The 22127-nt window shown below is 38.9% G+C and overlaps 1 protein-coding gene across 4 annotated transcripts in view; it reads right to left on the bottom strand.

Moving 5' to 3' along the window:
• ALG14 (ALG14 UDP-N-acetylglucosaminyltransferase subunit) overlaps nucleotides 1–22127 on the bottom strand; it is a 120479-nt gene that overhangs the window by 63463 nt on the left and 34889 nt on the right. The gene's annotated exons all lie outside the window — the stretch shown is intronic.

Below are 22127 nucleotides of genomic sequence, written 5' to 3'. Positions count from 1 at the left end.
CAAATAAAACAACCCATAAGAATGGGTACATACTGATTAAGTACAAATAAGCAGAGCACAGAAGATGTTTAAGGCAGTGAAACTATCCTGTATGACATTAAAATGCTGGACACATGTCATTATACATTTGTCAAAACCTACAGAATATACAACACCAACAGTGAAAGATAATATAAACTATGGACTGTGGGTGATAATGTTTATCAGTGTAGGTCCACCAGTTGTAACAAATGTACCATTCTGGTGGGGAACACTGATAATGAGAGAGGCTATGCCTGTGTGGGGGCAAGGGGGAAACGGGAAATTTCTGTGCCTCCTGCTGAATTCTCCTATAAACCTAAAACTGCTCTAAAAAATGAAATCTATTTAAAAATAAAAGTGAGAGAAAGAAACACAAGCTAGTATACTGGTATTTCTATTAGCTACCTATTAGCTAAGATAGCCATTAGCCACTCATTTGTATATTATGGATTTAGCAAATACCACAAGGATGAGTTAATTCTTTTTGTTATTCTAAGTTCTACAAAGAAAAGCAAGTCCTTGCTTACTGGAAGCAGGGAAAAAAAATATCAGAATGTCATTCCATATTTAGTGAAAAGTTGTACAAATTTGGAAGATAGAATTCAAATTCCAAAAGGGCCTAGCAGAAATAAAAACAAGCAAAGTTCTTCATTATATAAACAAAGAGATTGAATAAAGTTAGAGGAATTGTTTTGACCATATATTTCTTTTTTTTTTTTTTTAAAGATTTTATTTATTTATTTGACAGAGAGAAATTACAAGTACACTGAGAGGCAGGCAGAGAGAGAAGGAAGCAGGCTCCCTGCTGAGCAGAGAGCCCGATGCGGGACTCGATCCCAGGACCCTGAGATCATGACCTGAGCCGAAGGCAGCGGCTTAACCCACTGAGCCACCCAGGCGCCCCTTGACCATATATTTCGATTACTGTGTGCTGTGTGCTGATTTGGCTGCACTATGATCAGAAAACCAATTCTGAAAAGAATGAGGGTTGGTGCGGGCATCTAAAACTTACAGATCCCAATTACTTCCATATAAAACAGGATTAAGATTCTCTATCATTCCTTATCATTGAAATTCAAAAACTAAACTTGATTACTATTTCAGTCTTCACTTTTAATGAATCAAAGTGATATAAGGTAAAAATAATGAAAATATTTAACCCAACTTAATTTAATTACTGTTTATCATATGAATTTTCATATAAACATGATTTGGATCTTTTGGTGAATGTCATGGTAACCCCAAATCTCTAGTTTGGGGAAATAATACCATCAAACTCAATCAGAAGTAGAGTTGGAACGAAACTTTAATGAACTATTTTATAATCATTTTCTCTTATTAGAGTAAGCTACCATGTTACTGTAAGAGAGCTTGGTAAGATCTTGCTGCTCATTAAATAATTAGTTCTCTATATTTGTTACTAAGACATAAAAATGCCAGATTTGGTGGTCCCCAAGGGTGTGTTAGCAAACTTAGGGAAAGTTCTAAGGGACCTCTAATCAGGCAATATTCTGTAAGTTAGTTACATACTCTATCATCATACACTGGGTCCCTTCTTGAGAACCTCTATGCTCTAGGGCCACGTGGGCCTCTTTCAAGCAGCCCTACATTGGTTGGAATTTCCTAGTACATCACTTTAGAATCAAGAATCAAAGACTCTTGGGGCACCTGGGTGGCTCAGTCAGTTAAGCATCTGTCTTCGGCACAGGTTACGATCACAGGCTCCTGGGACTGAGCCTTGCATCTGGCTCCCTGCTCAGCGGGAAGCCTGCTTCCCTCTCTCCTGCTCCCCCTGCTTGTCCTTGCTCGCTTTCCCTCTCTCCATCAAATAAATAAATAAAATCTAAAAAAAAAAAAAAAAAAAAAAAAGGATCAAAGACTCTTAAAGCTGGAAAGAAACTTAAAGATCAAAAATGGTATCACAGGGAAAGTATGATCTGGTAAGATACTGTTCAACCCCTTCTTGTGTCTGCACTGTTGATTATACAACAAAACAAAATTAAGCAAACAACCCTGAAGAATCTTTCCCTTTCACTCTAAGTATTAGGGTTGCTATATGTATAAATATAGAATTGTCTCATTTTTCCAGTATAAGATAAATAGCAGGCCATATTTGAACTTAACCCAAACTCTTATTTACTCACAATTTATCCTAACCCTTCATTTCTTCTGATGAAAGTAATTTTCCTGTACTTTATAATAAAAACACAGCAACCAGAACCTGAATGTTTATAGTGTTTTGCCAACAAATAAGGCAAACAATCCCCCAAATCTGAACTGGCTATGTAGACAAAAGAAATCAAACAATGACTTCAGAGTTCCAAAACCAATTTATTGCTCTAATGAGGACAGGACTCCAACTTGGATATTTAACTTTTTTCAGGTCCCTAGTGAGATAAATGTTTTACAATATATTTTTAGCCTGGAGTTATTTTTATTTTAATAGCATTGCTTTTAAATAGCTTTTCCTTAAAACAAAACAAAACAAAACAAACAAACAAACAAAAACAACAAAAAAACCCCAAAACAAAACAAAAAAGAAAAGAAAACAAAAATACCCTCCAGCCCTTCTAACTTTATGATTCTCTAATTGAATTATGTGATTCGATTATGAAGCAATGGTTCATTTACTTTACCCAACTTTTATTATTTTGTGTTTAGAATCATTCTCAGAAATCCAAATTAGCTGATTATTGAATAAGTTCTAATTACTCCCCAGAGACTGTGGGAGCCTGGACTTTTTGGATTGTTCACTGTTGGCTGGGAAACAGGCTTCCTCTTGTAGTGCCCGATCTGCTATTGATTTAAAAACTGACCTAAAGGGCTATTTGTTCTGGGTTCTTTGAAGTACATTTGCTGCTCCTGCCTTCTGGAATCATTCTGACAGACATCCTGAACCTCATGCCATATTCTTTACTATGTAGTCTGTGCGGCTGGGAATGATGGGATAATGGTTAATTAACCTGCTCTCACCTCCAAAAAGAGGGCCTGGGATTTAAACCACCTCCAAATAATCACTCTGGTGTCTCTGGCTTAAACCTTGAGGCAAGTCAGCTCAGTTCTCAGTCCACATGATCCCTCCCTCCTAGCCTTGGACTTGGGGCCACGCCTGTCTCCTAGATTCTTTTTTTTTTTTTTTTTTTTTTAAAGATTTTTTATTTATTTGACAGAGAGAGCGAGAGAGCAAGCAATCGGGGGTGAGGCAAAGAGAGAGGGAGAAGGGGGAAGCAGACTTCCCACCGAGTACAGAGCCCAAAGTGGGGCTCAATCCCACAACCGATGAGATCATGACCTGAGCTGAATCCAAGAGCTGGACGCTTAACCAACTTAGCCACCCAGTCGCTCCCCTGTCTTCTAGATTCTATACTCCTCTGAACATAAATGCCATTCATGTTTCATAGTCATCTCCACCATCCGTAGCGCCCAGCTCATAGCAGTTATTCAATGAAACATAGTAACAAATTTGTGAATAATTTGTTTACAAATAATTATAACCATTTGTAAATAATAACAACTTTATAAAATAGTAACAAATTCAGAAATAAAAAACTTCAAAGGATAGTCATTCAGATTATAATCAGTAAAAACCCTGCTCTGATATCTAGGTCTTGTGATTTAAGGAAATGGTAACAGAAAGCAATTTGACATTGATGGTTGCAGATCCTCTTAAAAAATTAAAAAAAAAATGATTCAATGAATAACATTTTCCTTAAGAATCCTGTGGGCATTTTGGCAGAATGGCAGTGAAGGAAGACCTGAATTCCTAAGGGTTGGTTATGTTTCCTCCTAATCCTTTTCAATCTGAAGGGAGCTGAGCACAGTTTTAAACTTGCTGTGGCACTCTTAGAGGAAGGGAGATCCAAGTTGAGTGCTCTCTGATAAGTAAGAGAACATGGCACACCTGACTAGGAGAGAGGGAGTCCCAGTAATAAAGATGAGCCAGGAAGCAGTTCAAGGGGCCCCTGAATTCCACTCACCTTCACTGGGATCAAGAGGGACAAGAGGGCAGTAGTTGAGGAGGTATTTAGCTGACCAAAGAGGAGGACAGCACAGTGTTCCAGTGGAAGCTGGGATCAGGAGCTGCTACTTCTATCCTGGTGTGTTCCAGTTCCCTACAAGTTAGTTATTAATCAAAGACCTCACTAAGCACCTGACACATTTCTAAGCTCCACAGTAGATCATGATAAAGCCAGAACACTTAGTTTTTAGACCTTAAAGTGCTCACAATATAATTTGGGGAAGGAGAAAAATAATGGAGCGAAGATGACTAGAGAACAATTAAATGCTAACTTAGAAGTTGAAGAGTTCAGAGAAGGGAAAGATCTGGATGGAGTGATGGAGCAAAGCAAAGCTCCAAAGAAGCTTCTAGAAAATGAGGAAATGAGTTATGTAACTGAGAATCGGGCCCATGCCCATGAGCTCCTCCTTGAAAGGGGCAGATTCAGAAGGATGCCCTTGAACAGTGGCCCCGCAGGAGAAAGCGGAGATTCACTGGTAAATCCTGACAGACTGCTTTTGGAAGGGCTGGAGACTGTGATGAAAATACAAGAGAGCCAAAAAAGAAAGAACAGAGAAGCAAATAATCCTTGGTTGTTTTCATGCCTGAAGGGGCTCACTGTGGCATGAAAATCAACATGAAAACAGTTAGGCATACCACATCATCCAAGCTGGGCACTGTGAAGACATTCCTTGGCTTAAATTTTAAAATATTAACTCTTTGCTAGCCTCTCAATTTTTGGAAGAGAACACTTAACCTAGTGACAAAGGTGGTGGTGGGAGACCTACGAACCTACCACAGAGGCTCCTTCTGCACATCCTAGTTTTATTCACATAGACCATAAAGTAGGTATTATGGTCCCTGTTCTACAGATGAAGAAAACAAGTTTATGGAGATTAAACAGCTCATTTAAGCTTGCCCAAAGATGAGAATGGCAGACCTAGATTTTGAACCCTAGTATGTTTGCTGCACAAGCCCATTTCCTCTGTTCCCTGTAAAGAGTATATACTTGGATATCCTTAGAGGGGAGAGAAATCTGTTTCATTTGTAGTATGGCCTAGAGCTGAGCCTGATGCTGGGAATGAAACCTGGTTTTTCTTGTTCATGCTTTGCTATTAGTCTTAAGACTCTGAACAAGGCAGTCCCCCTCTTGACTCTATTTTATTTATTTATTTATTTATTTATTTATTTATTTATTTATTTTAAGATTTTATTTATTTATTTGACAGAGAACACAAGTAGGCAGAGAGGCAGGCAGAGAGAGAGGAGGAAGCAGGCTCCCTGCTGAGCAGAGAGCCCGATGCGGGACTCGATCCCAGGACCCTGAGATCATGACCTGAGCCGAAGGCAGCGGCTTAACCCACTGAGCCACCCAGGCGCCCCCCCTCTTGACTCTATTATCTAAGCTTTAAAAAGAGAGTGTGTTGGGGGGACGTGGGGGGGTGCCTGGGTGGCTCAGTAGGTTGAGCGCCCTACTCTTGATTTTGGCTCAGGTCATGATCTTGGGTTCAGGGGATCAAGCCCCACATTGGGTTCTGTGCTGGGTGTGGAGCCTGCCTGGAGGTCTCTTTCTCCCTCCTCTTCTGCTCCACCCCCTTGCCCACATTCTCTCTCTAAAAACTTTAAAAACTAAAAATAAATAAGTAAAGCATGTGAGATTAAATTATTGCTAAGGTAATAATATCTACATATGCTTATGGTTCAAAGTATACAAGTGGATTCCCCACCAGGGGATGATTTACTGTGACTGAGGAAGGGGAATATGAAGATCCACATTGATCTATATATTTAGAGATCCACAAAGAAAATAATAATAAGTAATCTAGTAAATATTAACTATTCTGCCTCAGAAGCAATGGTGGCTCCAAGACTTTAAATAGGAGAGGGCTCAGGGATAGCAGGTTTGCCCTGCTACTGTGCACAGTAAGCCTACTATCTTCACTTACATGGCCTGCATCTAGTTCCCCATGGTGTGTATGAGACCGCCAAGTCACCCCTTCCCACTGCAACCACCCATTAAGGTCCTCAGGAAAAAGTATGAAGGCTGGACACAAACATGGTCCACTCATGGAACCACCTAAGTGAATCGGATGTAAGAGACTAGAGAGAGTACATATCCTGGATGGGGAAGTCACTACTCAGCTCTGGCTAATATCCTCTCCACCAATATTTCAAAAAGAGCCAGACATATGGGTTTTTGTGTAATCTGGAGCACACTAATCAATTACATGGTCCAAATACTGACCAACTAACCATATGAACAGGACAAAACATGTTTGAATCCACATGTGGCCCAAGGAACATCAGTCTGCTTTGGAATTAGCTGATAAAAAAGAAAAGTTAGGAGGCCTGAAGAGTGCTTGTCTTAGGAATAAAAAAAGGGCTCACTGAAGTAGACAAAGAAAAGGCACTCAGAAAGACCTTATCCAATTCATATTTGAATAAAGTACCTCAGTAATCCATAAGCTCTTATCTAACTTTCATAATTCTTATAATTAAAAAAAAAATTTTTTTTTTAAGTAACCTACACACCCCATGTGATCCTCGAACTCACAACCCTGAGACTGGAGTCACATGCTCTACTCCCTGAGCCAGCCAGGCACCCCCATAATGCTTATATTTTTTGTCAACAACTATCTGCTTCCTATAGCCAACAGCAAGAAAGCCCTTACAACAAAGGTAAGTGTGCCGGTTCAGGACAGAAAAAAATGGAGAGAACTGTCAAAAATTAAAACTGGGTTCTACTTCTCAACAGACCTGAGGGAAAAGAATAGTTTCTGCAAGAGAAGCTGTTCAAGGTAGCTGCCCAAGAGTGGAGGTTAAGAGGCCAAACCCCAGGATCTTCGTAAAGAAAGCAAGGCGGAAGAGGATGTCAGGAGGAAGATGATCCCAGTGCGAGGTTGGAGGTGTGAATGAGGGAGAGGAAGAAAGAAAGAATAGGCAGAGTATGAAGAGAGACAGGAGAAGGCTATTGGGTAGGGCAGGATGGGAGGTGTGAACCGAGCTTTCGGTTGCATGGATGTGAGAGGTAAGTGTTCCTTAAATAAACCATGAGGAACCCCAGACAGACTCTAAGAACTAAGTCACCATCTTAATTTTAGGAACATGTTTTGGGCTTCCACTCTATCTCTGGCCCTATGAGGTGGGAGGTGCAAGGAGCGTTAAGTCATCCTGGCAGGAGGGGAGCAGGAGTTAGTGGTTCTGAATGGCAGGGAAATCACCTTCCTCATGGAAAGAGTGGTCTGTTCAAAAGCAAGTAGACCTGCTGTCGGTGCTCCTTCTACTGTTCCTCTTCCTCTTCCTCTTTTCTGTTCTTCTTATCATTAACATCTGATAGGGAGGAGAAGCTAAGCTCAGAGAGGCTAACCGATTAGCTTCAAGTCACATACGTAATTACTGACAAAGCTGAGAGGAAAACCCAAAGCTTCTGATTGCCAGGATGACTTCTTTTTTCTCTCACACCACAACTAAGGTATGAAAAACAGATGCAGACCAGAGAAAATAATAATATTTAAGAAAAAAAGTAAAACAAATAAGGGGAATTCTTTATGAAACTTATAAAAAACAAACGGGGCACTCTTCTTACCACTGAGCCACCCAGGCCCCCAATGGGGCACTCTTCTTGTGTGACCTCAAGATTGGCCGCTGGCCACACAGAGGCCCCACCCAGTTCCTATACAGAGGAGGGAACTCTACACCTCCACTGACTCCCAGTGCCCACCCCACTCCAATTCTGTCTTCTTTTGGGAACTGTGAGGAATTTTTTCTTCCCATGAGACTTCACAGAGGTGAAGTCTCCTTCATGGAGCCAACGTGGCTCCTTGAAAAGCTAAAACAGGGCAGTTGGCTTGGGAATTATAAAACAGCACCAGATCAAGTTCCCTGGGCTCTGGGCGCTGCCTCCACTAACAAGACTTATCTACAAAATCCTGCATTGTGTAAGCAAATCTTTTGAAAAACAGCATCTGGAGTTTTGAAGATGTGGACACAATTGATCTGAGCATGTGACACCTGTCTTTACAGAAAAGCAATTATTTGGCCCATAAGAGCAAACCTGTTTTCATCAACTGTCAGCTGTAACCGTTTTTTTAAAAAAAATTGCTTTGTCAAAGATTTGTATAAATGGCTTAAATGTGAAATCAAGAAGACCAAGAATGCAAAACGGTATTCTGCTACCAAATGGAATTTGCTGCCCTTTGCAATTCTACAGCTGATCCCACCACAGATTTCATTCTTTATGACAGAATATGGAAATCTTGACATCATAAACATATGAAACCTATAAATCTGGTATTCACATTTCTTAAAAGGAATATGATCAGTCACAAAATGTTCTTTCTGTAATTCAAAGGTCTTATCAGCAGAGAACTTCTTGTTATTTTTAAGAGCGTGCAGTATCAGTGCAAGCTCTCTAACCTGTTTGGAATCCAACCCTTTCCACTCCCCTAAACAATAATGCTGAAATATCTTTTTCTGTAAGCCACAACAATGTTTGAAATTTGTAAGGTGTTTACTCATTCCCCTCAGTAAGCCTAGGATAATCAGTTTCCTCCACCCTGACTGGAAGGTCCTTTTGAAGAATAATTTTATAATTATTTGCCACCGTGCCTGAGAAAAAATCGGTTTGTTCTTTTGACCCTGTGAGAAAGGCTCCAGGGAAGGCGAGAAGCATGTGGCTTACATCTCCTATAAAATGCTGTGCTGGGGGGCGCCTGGGTGGCTCAGTGGGTTATGCCGCTGCCTTCGGCTCAGGTCATGATCTCGGGGTCCTGGGATCAAGTCCGTGTCGGGCTCTCTGCTCAGCAGGGAGCCTGCTTCTCTCTCTCTCTCTCTCTCTGCCTGCCTCTCTGTCTACTTGTGATCTGTCAAATAAATAAATAAATAAATCTTTAAAAAAATAAAATGCTGTCCTGGTGGAAGTAGGATCTCAAATCTCATGCTCCGCGTAGAGAAGTAGTAAGTTTTCTACAGCTGATTTAACTTCATACATGTCTAACACTAGAAAAAGAAATCCAGGGGTGCCGGGGTGGCTCAGTTGGTTAGATATCTGACTCTTGATTTTGGCCCCGGTCATGATCTCAGGATCATGAGATGGAGCCCAGAGTCAGCAGCAGGCAGTCTGCTTGAGAACGTCTTTCTCCCCCTCCCTCTCCCTCTGCCCCTCCCCGTCCACCCCCACACCCATGCGCTCTCTCTCTCACATAAATAAATCTGTTAAAAAAAAAAGAAGAAAAAGAAATCCATGACCAGCTGGTTTCACTGTATTCATGCCACAAAAAAATAAGGCCACAAGAAAAAGAAATCACTAAAAAGCAACTGCCGAAGAAGAAATGCTAGCCTAAAAAGGTACAGTTTTACCCACTGACTTGTGGGGAGAGAAAAAAGAAATCCAAACGAAGACTATGAAGAAGATGGCATTTAGTCTGCAGAGGCTGTTACAAAACAACTGAGGGTTTTGGAGTGGGGGGGTGGGGTGAGCCTGGTGGTGGGTATTGTGGAGGGCACTACTGCATGGAGCACTGCGTGTGGTGCATAAACAGCGAATTCTGGAACAATGAAAAAAAACTTAAATTAAAAAAATATTTAAAACAAAACACTGACTAGGTGTGTACACATGTATGTCTCTCTCTCTCTCTCTCGCTTTCTCTCTTATAAAGAAAAAAGCCCTAAGTGGTTCCAAGATACTTGGGCATTAAAGAAATGTTCATGAAAATGTTTTGGAACCAAATGTAGGTGGTGGTTGTACAACACTGTGAATGTACTCAACGCCGCTGACTTGTATACTTTAAAATGGTTAATTTTATGTAGTGTGAATTTCATCTTAATAAAAAAAATAAAGTAAAGCAACAATATCCTGCTTAAGATGAACGAGAAAGCTGCCATTTCCTTTTACTTTCTTTGACAAAGGCAATATTTAGCACTTCAGAAATGCACTATCAAAAAATCCTTAGATGAATTCCAGGGACTAATTCAGTGGGTGCAAAAGTTAACCAAGGAGCAGCTCGCCAATGTTTTTTTTTGTCTTTTTTCCATTTTATTTTTCCCACCCCTCCTAAGTAAGCTCTAAACAGTCATCACTAAACTTTAATAGTTTCTCTGGCTCTTTCCTCCCTATATCCCTCCTCCCCAACTTCTCTTTAGTAGGTGCTGGGATTGCCAAGATGAGTAACACACCTTACCTCTCCTCAAGGAGTTCACGGTCTGCATTGATTTCCAAAAACTCTGCAAGCTGTTTCCATAGCAGCTCCGGTTCTAGCCATCTACAAGTCTGCAATGAGGGCACTGGACTGGACCTGCCACAGCTTTCCTAACTAAGCACTCCCGTCCCATACTCAGTTATTTGTGTTCTCTGTGTTCCCTTCTTTTCCTTCTTTCCTCAGACCAAAGGGAAATTTTTAAAATGCTAACTGAAAATGGCACTTTATTGATTTTCAGATGCTATAAATATAGAGCTATCTGGATTCATTTGAAACTTTAAAGTAGGCCCTTGAGAGCCTCTGACACTGGGACTGGCTCTAGGAATCACATATTGAATTGAAGATCGTTTCAAAGATTTCCCTTCTCTTTATCCCACCCCTCTGTTCTCACTTAGCCACAAGGGCCTCCCACCGCCCTTTCCCACAAGGCCAGGGCTCTCCAAGTTCACTGCCTCTGACCACACAGGAGTCCCTCCTTTGGAAACAGCTTTGTTTTCATCGCACTTCCCTTTCTCGTCCGCTCACAACTGAATTCCTTTTCCTTCAACCTTCATTTTTGTTTTCACTATAGTCACATTGTTATCCTTAGAAAAACATGCTAGCTTTCACCCTGAGAGGAAGAGGCCACACCAGGCCTGGAGCTCCCATGTGCCTGTGATGGACTGGAGCAGTGACAACTCAGACAGTGACGCAGGCAAAGTGAAACAAGAGAAAAGACTAGTAGGCGAAGCCACGCTGGCTTCTGCATAGAGGAAAAACGTAATGTTTGCCAGGTGGAAAAAGGAACTATTTAGAAAGGAAAGAAAAATCATTTGCAAGCTTTGGAGAGTCCCCCAAAGGGGAGAAAAATAAAAACAACTCAAAACAATCTCTGATTATATACAGCCTAACTCTGCCCCAGATTTTGTTCTGAGGTCACTCAAAATGTGAAACAGAAGTCATAACGTTTAAATTAAATACCGCATTTGTGGATGGAAGCAGCTATGGGTTGTCACCCGGCCAATGTGACAGTGGCACAGCTGGTAATTTCACCATGCAGCTGGGAAAGGCAGCCTGTCAGTCATAAGAAACCAGATACGTGGGAGGATTTTCACATGGAATCACTTCTTACAGTGGACTCTGGCCATCATCAGACTTGCTAAATGCACGTACGATATACAGTTGGTTCTTCTCTATCTTTATGAGTGTTGCTAAGTTTATAATGCTTGCGTCGAGGAGAAATACAAGCTGGGTAAAAGGAACACTGGCATTATTTTAATGTGTTACAGGGGACTGGTTAACAGAGGCATAGGAACTGGACAAATTTAAACAAATGTCTCCCAAGTATGATTTCCTTAATCCTGGAAAACATGAAGCAGTAGACAATTGTGGTCTAATCATTTCTTATTTGACTTGGCTGGAAAAATCTTATTCTCACTTAACTCCATTTATAGATAGGCATCTTGGGTTAGCTGACTTTTTCTTTGTCCAGCTAGGTTTCCTTTGAACATTTATAAAGGTTTTTGATCACCAAAAAATATAATACCAGATGAAGGTCATTATACAAAGAGAATCCAACTAACAGCAACTCAGGGGAAAAAGAAAGTTCCTGTTAGAATTCTGGCATATCAACAAGAAGTTAATTGACTCTTCTTAATGTTTCAAACACATGTCAATCAATAGGCCAATAAAAATTTTATATACTATGCAAACAGTGTTAATCCCAGTGCCACCCAGTTTGTGGCTCACCACAGAAAATATCTAATGAAAAAAAATCACAGTATCCCACTTATGGACAATAACCCACTCTCTAGGTCATCAATTTGCTACTGAACTTAGACATTTCACAGCTCAAACTGGGTATGGAAAATGGGAAAAAATGACTAAGTAAAATAATGGCCTTCTTTCATACAGAGCATGAGTGTACATGTAATAAATACATCTAAATTTGTCATGGTGAATTAAACCAGCTTCAGGCAAAGAGGCAGAGTTTTAGGCTGAAATGGTCCATTTCTTTCCAATTTGTTATACATGTAGAATCTGAAATTTATTTTTTACTTGATTAAAAATTAAATTAGGTTTCATTTTTATATGCAGAGCTCTTATCCTTGAGTATTTCATTTAACAACAGCCAGGTTGGCAAGAAGCCAGTAATCAAACACTGCGGAGTCGGGAAACCCTTCTGGTTTTGCAGACTCTCCATAAAGCCTGAGAAGAGTACCAGTTTAGGGAGTGGGCGTCTTTGTTTTTGTGATGACTCACACCATCCAGTATTCATTCATTTATTTTTTAAGTCATTCCACAAATATGTGGAAGGCACTTTTCTAGGAAGGGACCATGGGAAACACAAAAATACACAGCCTTGCCCTCGAGAACTGTGCAGATCTTTCCCCCCAACAGAAGCAGTCCTCTTACTGCAGTGAAATGATTAGCAATCTCTCAAATTCAACTTTCTCTTCTCCTTGAAACAAACTAAGTTCCCCTCAGGAGTATATTTTCAAGAGAGCATGAAATCAGTCCACTCACTCAAAGACTGATTCAAAGACTCCTACCCCTAGGAGAAACTAAAGACGATGCAACAGTGAAGAAATCTTTGGGTTTCAAGATTCAAGTAGTGAACTACAAGGAGCTCATACTACTGCGAAATCAACATGTCCATTACACTGGGGGAAAAAGGACATAATACAGATGATGAAGGGCCAGTATGAATGGGACTGTTTAGCCCTGGTTTTAGAAGGGCCAACAAAGTCTTCCATGTCTCCCATGGCTATCAGTAGTTGTATTAAATAAAAAGTCAGCAAAGATATAGACGAATTCAATCACTTCATTCACCAACAGCATGCAACAGACAATTCCAGAACACTCCACACGACAACAGCAGAATACACATTCTTTTCAAGTGCCCATGGAATGCTCACCAAGATAGACTGTATTCTGGATCATAAAACAAACCTCAACATATTTCTTGACCACAATGGGATCAAATTAGAAATCAGTAACACAAGGATAATAGGAAAAAAGTTCTCCAAACACTTAGAAATTAAGCAAAGGACTCTAAATCCATGGGTCAAAGAAGTCTTAAAGGACATAAAAAAAAAATACTTGGAACAAAAGAAAATGAAAATGCAACATATCCACATTTGTATGATGACACTAAAACAGTGCTGAAAAAGAAATTAATAGCAGTATATGTTTATATTAGAAAAGAGGAAAGGTCTTTAATCAATAATTGGAGACCCTACCTTAAGAAACCAAAAGAAGAACAAAATGAACCCAAAGCAACCAGAAGAAAGTAAATAATAAAGAGCAGAGAAAACAAACGAAACAAAGAGTTTATTCTTTATTTTTTTTTAAAGATTTTATTTATTTGAGAGAGAGATGTGAGTGAGAGAGAGCATGAACAGGCAGACGGAGAGGGTAAGGGAGAAGCAAGTTCCCCACTGAGCAGGAAACCAGATGCAGGGTTTGATCCCAGGACTCTGGGATCATGACCTGAGCCAAAGCCTTAACCAACTGAGCCACCCAAGCACCCCAGAGCTGATTCTTTAAAAAGATCAACAAAATTCATAAATCTTTAGCAAGACTGACAAATGTAAAAAGAGAAACAGAGAAGACAGACTTGGCCAATATAAGAAACAGAGGATGTAACTATAGATCCTAAAGCTGGTAAAAAAAAAAACAAAGGGACAATAACGGAATACAATACGGGAATACCACAAACAACTCTTTACATAATAATTTAGATGAAATGGAACAACTCCTTGAAAATCACAAACTACCAAAATTCACCTAATATGAGACAGATAATCTGAAAACTCTATTAAAGAAATGTAATCCACAACTAAAAAGCTTCTGAAAAAGAAATCTTCAGGGCCACGTGGCTTAACTGGGGAATTTTACCAAACACTTAAAAGAAAATTACCATCATTCCAAACAATCTTCCAGAAAACAAGAAGGATGAAATATTTCTCCATCATTTGATAAGGCTAGTATTATCTCAAGCCCAAAATGGGACAAACAGAGTCCCAAACAGAAAGCTAAAGACCAATACCCCTCATGACTATCATTATAAAAACTCTCAACAAATTACTGGCAAGACAAATCCAGGTATACATAAAAAGAATTATGATCAGATGAGATGTATTTCAGGAATGCAAGTGTATTTCAATATTTGAAAATCAATGCAATGCACAATATTAACAGGTAAAAAAAAACCACATGAATCGTGTTAATTGATGCAAAAAAAACCTGATAAAATTCATTCTGTCATTAATGACATTATTTTTTCATTTGAGGCAAATCAGGAACAGAGGCTGTGATGGTTAATACTACATGTCAACTTGACTGGGCAACAGGGAGCCCAGACATTTGGCCAAACACCATTCTGGCTATGTTAGTGAGGGTATTTTGGGGTGAAATTAATATTTGAAAGAGCAGTCTGAGTAAAGAAGATTGCTCTCCCTACTAATGTGGATGGTCCTCACCCAACCAATTGAAGACCTGACTAGAACCAAACAGGCTAAGTAAAATCCTGTCCCATTGGTTCTGGTTCAGTTTTTCTGGAGAACCCTGACTAATACAGAAGGGAAGCTTTCTCAACTTGACAAAGAACATCTATAAAAAACCCATAGCTGACATCATCTGTAGTGGTAAGAGTGAACGCATTTCTCTTAAAACCTGGAACAAGACAAAGGTGCCTGTCTCATCACTCTTATTCAATATAATACTAGAAATTCTAGCCAGTACAATAAGGCAAGAAAAGGAAAAAAAAATGATATACTGGTTGGAAGGGAAAAACTTTTCTTATTTGAAAAATACGTGATTGTCCAGAAAGTCCCAGGAAATCTGTTTTTAAAAAATTCTTAGGATTTAATAAATGAGTTCAGCAGATCACAGGATATGAGATAAAAAACAAAGATCAATTATATTTCTGTACGTTAGCAACAAACATGTAGAAACCAAAATTAAAAACATTATACCATTTATAATTTATAATCATTTCAAAAAAGTAAAATACCAAGATATTAATTTAAAAAATATGTATGTGGTCTATATACTAAGAATTACACAATGATGATGAAAGATATAAAAGAAGACCTAAATTAAATGGAGAGACATACCCTGGCTATGGATTGGAAGATTCAACATAGTAGAGATGTCAATTTCCTCAAAACTAATTTATACATATAATGTAATTCCTGTCAAAATCCCAGAAAAATTTTGTTGGACATATAGACAAGCTCATTCTAAGATTTATACAGAAAGGCAAAGGAACGAGAATAGCTAAAACAATTTTAAAAAAGAAGAATAGGAGTGCCTGGGTGGCTCAGTCAGTTAAGCGTCTGCCTTCAGCTTAAGTCATGATCCCAGAGTCCTGGGATTAAGCCACACATTAGTCAGGCTCCCTGCTCAGCTAGGAGCCTGCTTCTCCCTCTCCCTCTGCTTGCCACTCGCCCCGCTTGTGCTCTCTCTCTCCCTCTCTGTCAAATAAATAAACAAAAATTTTACAAAAAAAACCATCTTACGATGTTAAGTGGTAATACCTACTATGGAAAACAGTCTGGCAGTTTCTTACAAAATTTAACTTGAACCTTCTATCAGACCCAGCAATCTCATTTGTGGACATTTGCTTACAGAAATGAAAACTTAACACCTATACAAAAACCTGTACATAAATGGTCATAGGAGCTCTATTTGTAACAGCAGAAAACTGAAACAATTAAAATGTCTTTCAATGCATGAATGGCTAAGCAAACTGTGGTATATCTGTACAATGGAATTCTATTCAGCAATAAAAAGGAATTACTGATACATGCAAAAAAAATGAATAAATCTCAAGACCATTATGCTTAGCGAAAAAGGTCAATCTCAAAAGGTTTCACACTGTTTGAGTCTATTCATAGAACATTATTGGGGCTCCTGAGTGGCTCAGGTCATGATCCCAGGGTCCTGGGATCAAGGCCTGCATGGGGCTCCCTGCTCAGTGGGAACCCTGCTTCTCCTTCTCCCACTCCGCATGTTTGTATTCCCTCCCTCGCTGTCTCTGTCAAATAAATAAATAAAATCTTTAAAAAAAGATTAGAACATTATTGATATGATAAACAATCAGTGGTTGCCAGGAGAGAGGGATGGAGGAAGCACAGGGGAGTTCTTTTGCAGTGACAGAACAGAACTGAATCTTGATTTTGGTGGTGATTATACAAATAAGTACATGAATAAAGTAGCAGAGAACTCTACATACACATACATACAACCATACATGGATGTATATAAAAAAGCAGTGAAAAGTGATTAGGTCTATCGTCTGGTTAATAGTTTCACACAAATATACATTTTCTGGCCTTGACACTGTACTACAGTTATACACGATGCCACCATTAGGGGAAGCAGGGTGAAGAGTACATGAATCTCTCGGTTATGCAACTTCTTGTGATCTGTAATTATTTCAAAATGTTAAAAAAAAAAAAAGCTAAAAAAAAAAAGACATGTCCAAATGTTTTTTTAAAAAATATCTTGATTAGCAGAATAAGATTGTAGTTGCAGAAACGGAAGAACAATTTCTGATCTAAATAGTTTTTTTTCCAGAATTACTCTCCATTTCATGTCTACCTGTTGTTTATTTTTCTTGAAGCTAACTAAATAAAAAGCTTCTCAAGGCCATAGGTCATATTGCATTAATCCCCTTCAATTCCTACTGCAATACAGACGTTAAACAAAAAAAGACTAGTTAAATTCTGAATTGAGCAAGTTAGCTAATTTTGGCAGATACCGACACACTTCTACAGAGAACCAGAGTTAACTACACTGACTAGCTCTGTGACCTGGGTTACTTAGATCTCTCTGGAGATGAGATGGGCTTCTCATCTCTTGGCTGAATATAAGGAGTACTATGTTAGAAGACTGTTATGAAAATTAAATGGGTTAATGTATGTATTTAGGAGAGTGCCAGACATACTAGAATAGCTCAATAATTTTTTTTTTTCATTGCAGGGCTTGAACTCACAATCCTGAGATCAAGACCTGAGCTGAGATCAAGAGTCAGACACTTAACTGAGCCACCCAGGCGCCCCCCAATGAATGTTATTTTTCTAAAAGATCTTAAAAATATGACTTTTAGGTGGATCCATTCTCGTGAATCAATATTATAATCAACAGAATGGTTAAGTAGGTATTTCCTTTAACTATTGGGATTTCAATGAGAAAAGTCTGTTTGTGGGGATTATAAAGAAAAAAGCCCAATATGCCATCTTAACAGTACCTAGGATACTTAGCTTTGTAAAAATGACTACTGATTACTTGTACTAAGTTCTTAAGTTCCAGGTACTAATTTCTAGTAACAATAAAATATTATATGTAAAATGCCAATTAATAAAGGTATAAGTCCAAAGATTTCAACTTTATGTACATTATGTGATTCTCCAACTCAGCTGACTTGTTAATCTTTCACTCTTCTTAAAATGACCTCTTTTTGTTCTCTAACTTTTGTCCACCATTGCTTAAATGCCATCTCTATTCTGAAACCTTACTCCACTCCCCAGAGAAGATTTATCACACTATCACAATCCAGCTATAGGCAAGACTGCTGTCTACTGTGCTTACTTTTATACACCTCCCACACAGTATAAATCCTGGCAGAGTATATCCTCAACAAATATTTGGGAATGAACCAACCACTGACATCCTCTTCCGATACTTCTATGGCAATTTTCCCTTGCTATCATTAAGGAACTTGGCATACTGAATTACAATTACTTTCCCATTTGTCGCCTCCATTAGAGTGTAAGCTGAGGGCAAGGCCCACGTCTCACTTATGTTTGCACCCTGAGTAACTAGCACAGTGACTGGAACAGGAGATGTGCTGAGAGGCTACCATGGCCCGGGCACTGTTTCCTAACAGTGAACAAGGCAGGCACACTTCCTTATGGAATGACAACAAATACAAAAAAAAAAAGAGAACTTTGATTGGGATTAGTACTACAAAGAAAATAAAGCAGGATGATGTGATCGAGGGATGCAGATGTTAGCTGGAGAAGTGCTAGGAGTCAAGCCTTTGTAAGGAGGTAATATCTGAGCTCGAATCTGGTTATGTTTATATCAGGAGTAAAGAGTCCCAAACACAGAACAGCAAGTACAAGGGCTCTGAGATATGAATCAGCTGGGTTTTTTGTTTTGTTTTTTTAAAAGGCAGCAGGTGTGGCTGGCATAGAGTCAACAAAGGGAAGAGAGGAGGAGAAGAGGTCAAAGAAGCAGGTCAGGGCCGGAGCACACAGGCTACACTAAGTTTGGACTCTATTCTAACAGCACAGAAAGCCACTGGAGGATTTTAAGTGTAAAGTAACAGGATCTGAATTACATTAAAAAAATTTACATTGATTGTTAAGAGGTAAAGAAATTGCAGGTGGTCACAAACTTCCTTCCACACGCAGACAGGTCAGGAGATCATACAATGGGGGAGCTGGACGGCACGGTGGCAGTGAAGATGGACAGAAATAAACACAGGTGATAGATTGTAAAGACATGGCTGGAAGGATGTGCTATTGAACACAGGAAGTAGGGTGTGGGAAAGAGGAATCAAAGACGTCTCCCAGGGATTTCACTAGAGCAAATTTGCTAAAATGGGGAAAGACTAGGAAACATCTACTATTTTGGACAAGAAAGTTTCAGATGCCTATTAGATATCCAAGTGGAAAAATAGCACACAGCAGGCACTTGCTGTATCCTTTTAAAAACTACCACTTTGAGGACGGACTTGTCTATAAATCAAACATAGTACAGGATTCCAAATTTGACTAACTCTATTTGCTGATTCCAAAGTAACAGAAAAAAACAGACAATAATAAGTGAATAATAAGTGACTGAATGACCAGAGGTCTCAGCTCATTTGATGAAATGTCATTTTTGCTACTACTCATGCTCCTGGACCCGTATTTTTTATACAAAGGTGCTGCATTTTATGTCAGAAATTTTAGACAAATGTTGTCAACTCAGGAATTTGCTCCACTTCTCTAGGCCTTATAAACACTGGGGTGATTAGTATCAAGAGCGGTAAGCAATGACTTTCAGTAAAAGATCACAGGGATCGTGAAATGCCACATTTAAGACTACTGGAAGCCAAAGGTGCTGCTTTTGGCAACAATACATATTTTATCCATTTCACCTTTTTTAAAATTAAAATTTATTGAACTATGATTTTCATACAGTAAAAGTTATCCTTCTTAGTGTACAGGTCTGAGTTTTGACAAACACATACAATCAACTAGCCACCATCACTACAATCAAGATATACAACAGTTTTTCACCCCCCAAAAGCTCCTTCATGTCCTTTTGTAGTCAGTCCCTCCCCCATCCCCAGATGCTGGTAACTACTGATCTGTTTTTGGTTCCATTTTTTTTTCAAACTCAACAATAGTCTTATGAACTTATGACATCTATTCACAAATGGCTGACAAAACCCTGTTTCTTACAAAATATGATGTGTGAAGTATCAGAACCACCTAAAAAGTATTTGATGATGTTGTAAAAGAAGAAACCATCCTTTCCGATTTACTGATAGAGATTTGACTGAGGTCTCCAAAACAGAGTTTATAAATTTTTCTCTAAGATGAGCTTTTCATTTAATAATTGGCTTGAATGAAACAAGCATGAAGTTTAATATACACTCAACAAATGGACTCGTACACTTTTTCCTTAAAATGACCTAAGGTTTTGGATTACTATTCTCATCCAAAAAGTCAGTTAAGACATGAAACAGTCCATATCCTCACAATGGTTTTATCTATACATATTTCTGTAACAGGAAACTGGTAAATATAAACTTCTTTTTATTTTCCAAGTTAATCTCATTTGTAGAATTCTGTAATTATACTTCCTATAACGGTACTATTTCCCCCTATTTTTACTATCCATTTTGTTTTAAAAATATTTTGACAAATACACATGACATTTAATTTTGAAATATGCTATTATCACTCAATTACATCAGTGTTAAATCTGCTATGAAAGCAGGTACTTGAGTTGTTGGCATTTGCTTTCATTTTATACTACTATTTAGGGGGAGTGATAGTTTATGTAATTTATTTTAAAACATAATGTATCAACTGATTCTTAATTGGAATGAATGAACACAGCATCCACGGTGTGAGCCAGAAATGGTGGCATACAGTTCAGTGGTTAACACCTTGGGCTTTGCAATCAGTTAAGGCCTGGCTTCTAGTCCTAGCTCTGTTATTTTTTGGTTGTGTGAACCCTGAGCAAGTAACCACCTGCCTCAGCGCCTCAGTTTCCTCATTCACTAAATGGGAACAATAGCAGTACCTACCTCAGGTGGCAGGGATGTGAGCACTCAACACCACATCTGGCACGTGTGTGTGCTCAGTAAGTAGTACCTATTATATACCAGATGGGGTTTTCATTTGAAAAACATTAGAATGTTACATTCTTCAGCACTCATTCTGGAACAATAAAGAAAGTGCCTGTGTTTATATTTTATAGTGGCACAGTGAGGGACAGAGACAGCTGAGTGGTGCAGGTGACACAGGTGTGCGCCCACTTTATAGCAGAGCAGAAAGACACCTCGCTGTTAAGATAACTCTACTGATTTAAGGTAGGATGCTGTCATCCCTTTCAAGAGTGGGTTTTTCTTTCACTTTTTTTTTTTTTTTTTTTTTAAAAAACAAGTAAAGAAGAAATAGAGCTTTGTGATAGAAGGCATAAGAAAGCCAAGGATGACCACAGGAGAGATCTACATGTTGTAGTAAAAAAGGCCTCTTAACAATTACCTTTTCTCTGTAAAGCAAAGGGGATTTCATTAAGTGGAAATTAATTTTGTGAGGCCAACTGTGTCAGAACAGCTGATTGGATAATGCTCAGGTTTGAAACAGTTTTTTTTAACTAACTCAGCTCAAAATTTCACACCTCCTGCCCCTTTCACTATTATTCCTTTAGAAACATAATAGTTTTTTTTTCCTTCCACTTTTTACGAGCAAATTTATAGCACTCAGAAAATTTTAGACTAAGGGAACTGAGAGGATATCTAGTACAATCCTTTCGTTTTAAGGTAAAGAATAAGGCCCAGAAGGGAACTGGCAAAAATGATATAAAAGCCAGAGTGGGCCTGGGACCAAGTGTCCTAATGTCCCACCAGTTACTTCGCTACAAGGGTATCAAATACTTCGCCTAGGTAGTCAGCGGAGCTCCTCTGTCCCGTGGCAGACATCATCTACCAGTCACTACTTCCTTCGGAGCCTTAACCCTTTAGAGTCCTAAACCACACTCCAGCTAGCTATTGCCAGTGATGGTGGCCATGCCTCTAGTGATGTAGTAAAATATAAATCCAAATTTCCTGCTGAAAATGTCAAGACATTTTTTCCTGATTTCTGTTCTGTCTTTTGAATTTTAGAAATAAATAAAATTTTCTGGGCAATAATGATCTTTTAGGGAAATATCTAAATTCTACATACTAAAAATGTGGTGGGAGATTATGAAATAAATTCACTTTGTCAAATTTTTAAAGATAAATATAAGCAAAATTAATCTATGGTGACAGAAATCAGAAAGTGGCTGCTCAGGGTCAGAAGGTGAATGAGAAGAAGCAGGAGAAAACTTTCTGGGGTGACAGAACTGTTGTGTATCTTGATAGGGATACAGTCAAAGTATACACTTAAGATCTGCTCATCTTTTGGGGTACCTGGCTGGCTCAGGTGGGAAAGCATGTGACTCTTGATCTCAGGGCCATGGATTCCAGCCCCACGTTGGGTATAGAGATTACTTAAATAAAATTTAGGAAAAAAAGAGCTGCGTATTTCACTTTTGTAAATTAAATCATTTAAAAACAATCTAACCTACTCATGCAGTATCATTCAGATACTATATTCAGATAAATTTTCATCCAAAGAAGAGACTTGAACTGTAAATCCAGCTTATAAAGGGCAATG

Source organism: Mustela erminea, chromosome 10 (assembly GCF_009829155.1).
Source record: "Mustela erminea isolate mMusErm1 chromosome 10, mMusErm1.Pri, whole genome shotgun sequence".
In the NCBI taxonomy this organism is placed as follows: domain Eukaryota; kingdom Metazoa; phylum Chordata; class Mammalia; order Carnivora; family Mustelidae; genus Mustela; species Mustela erminea.
This window is presented reverse-complemented; position numbering and strand designations above follow the sequence as displayed.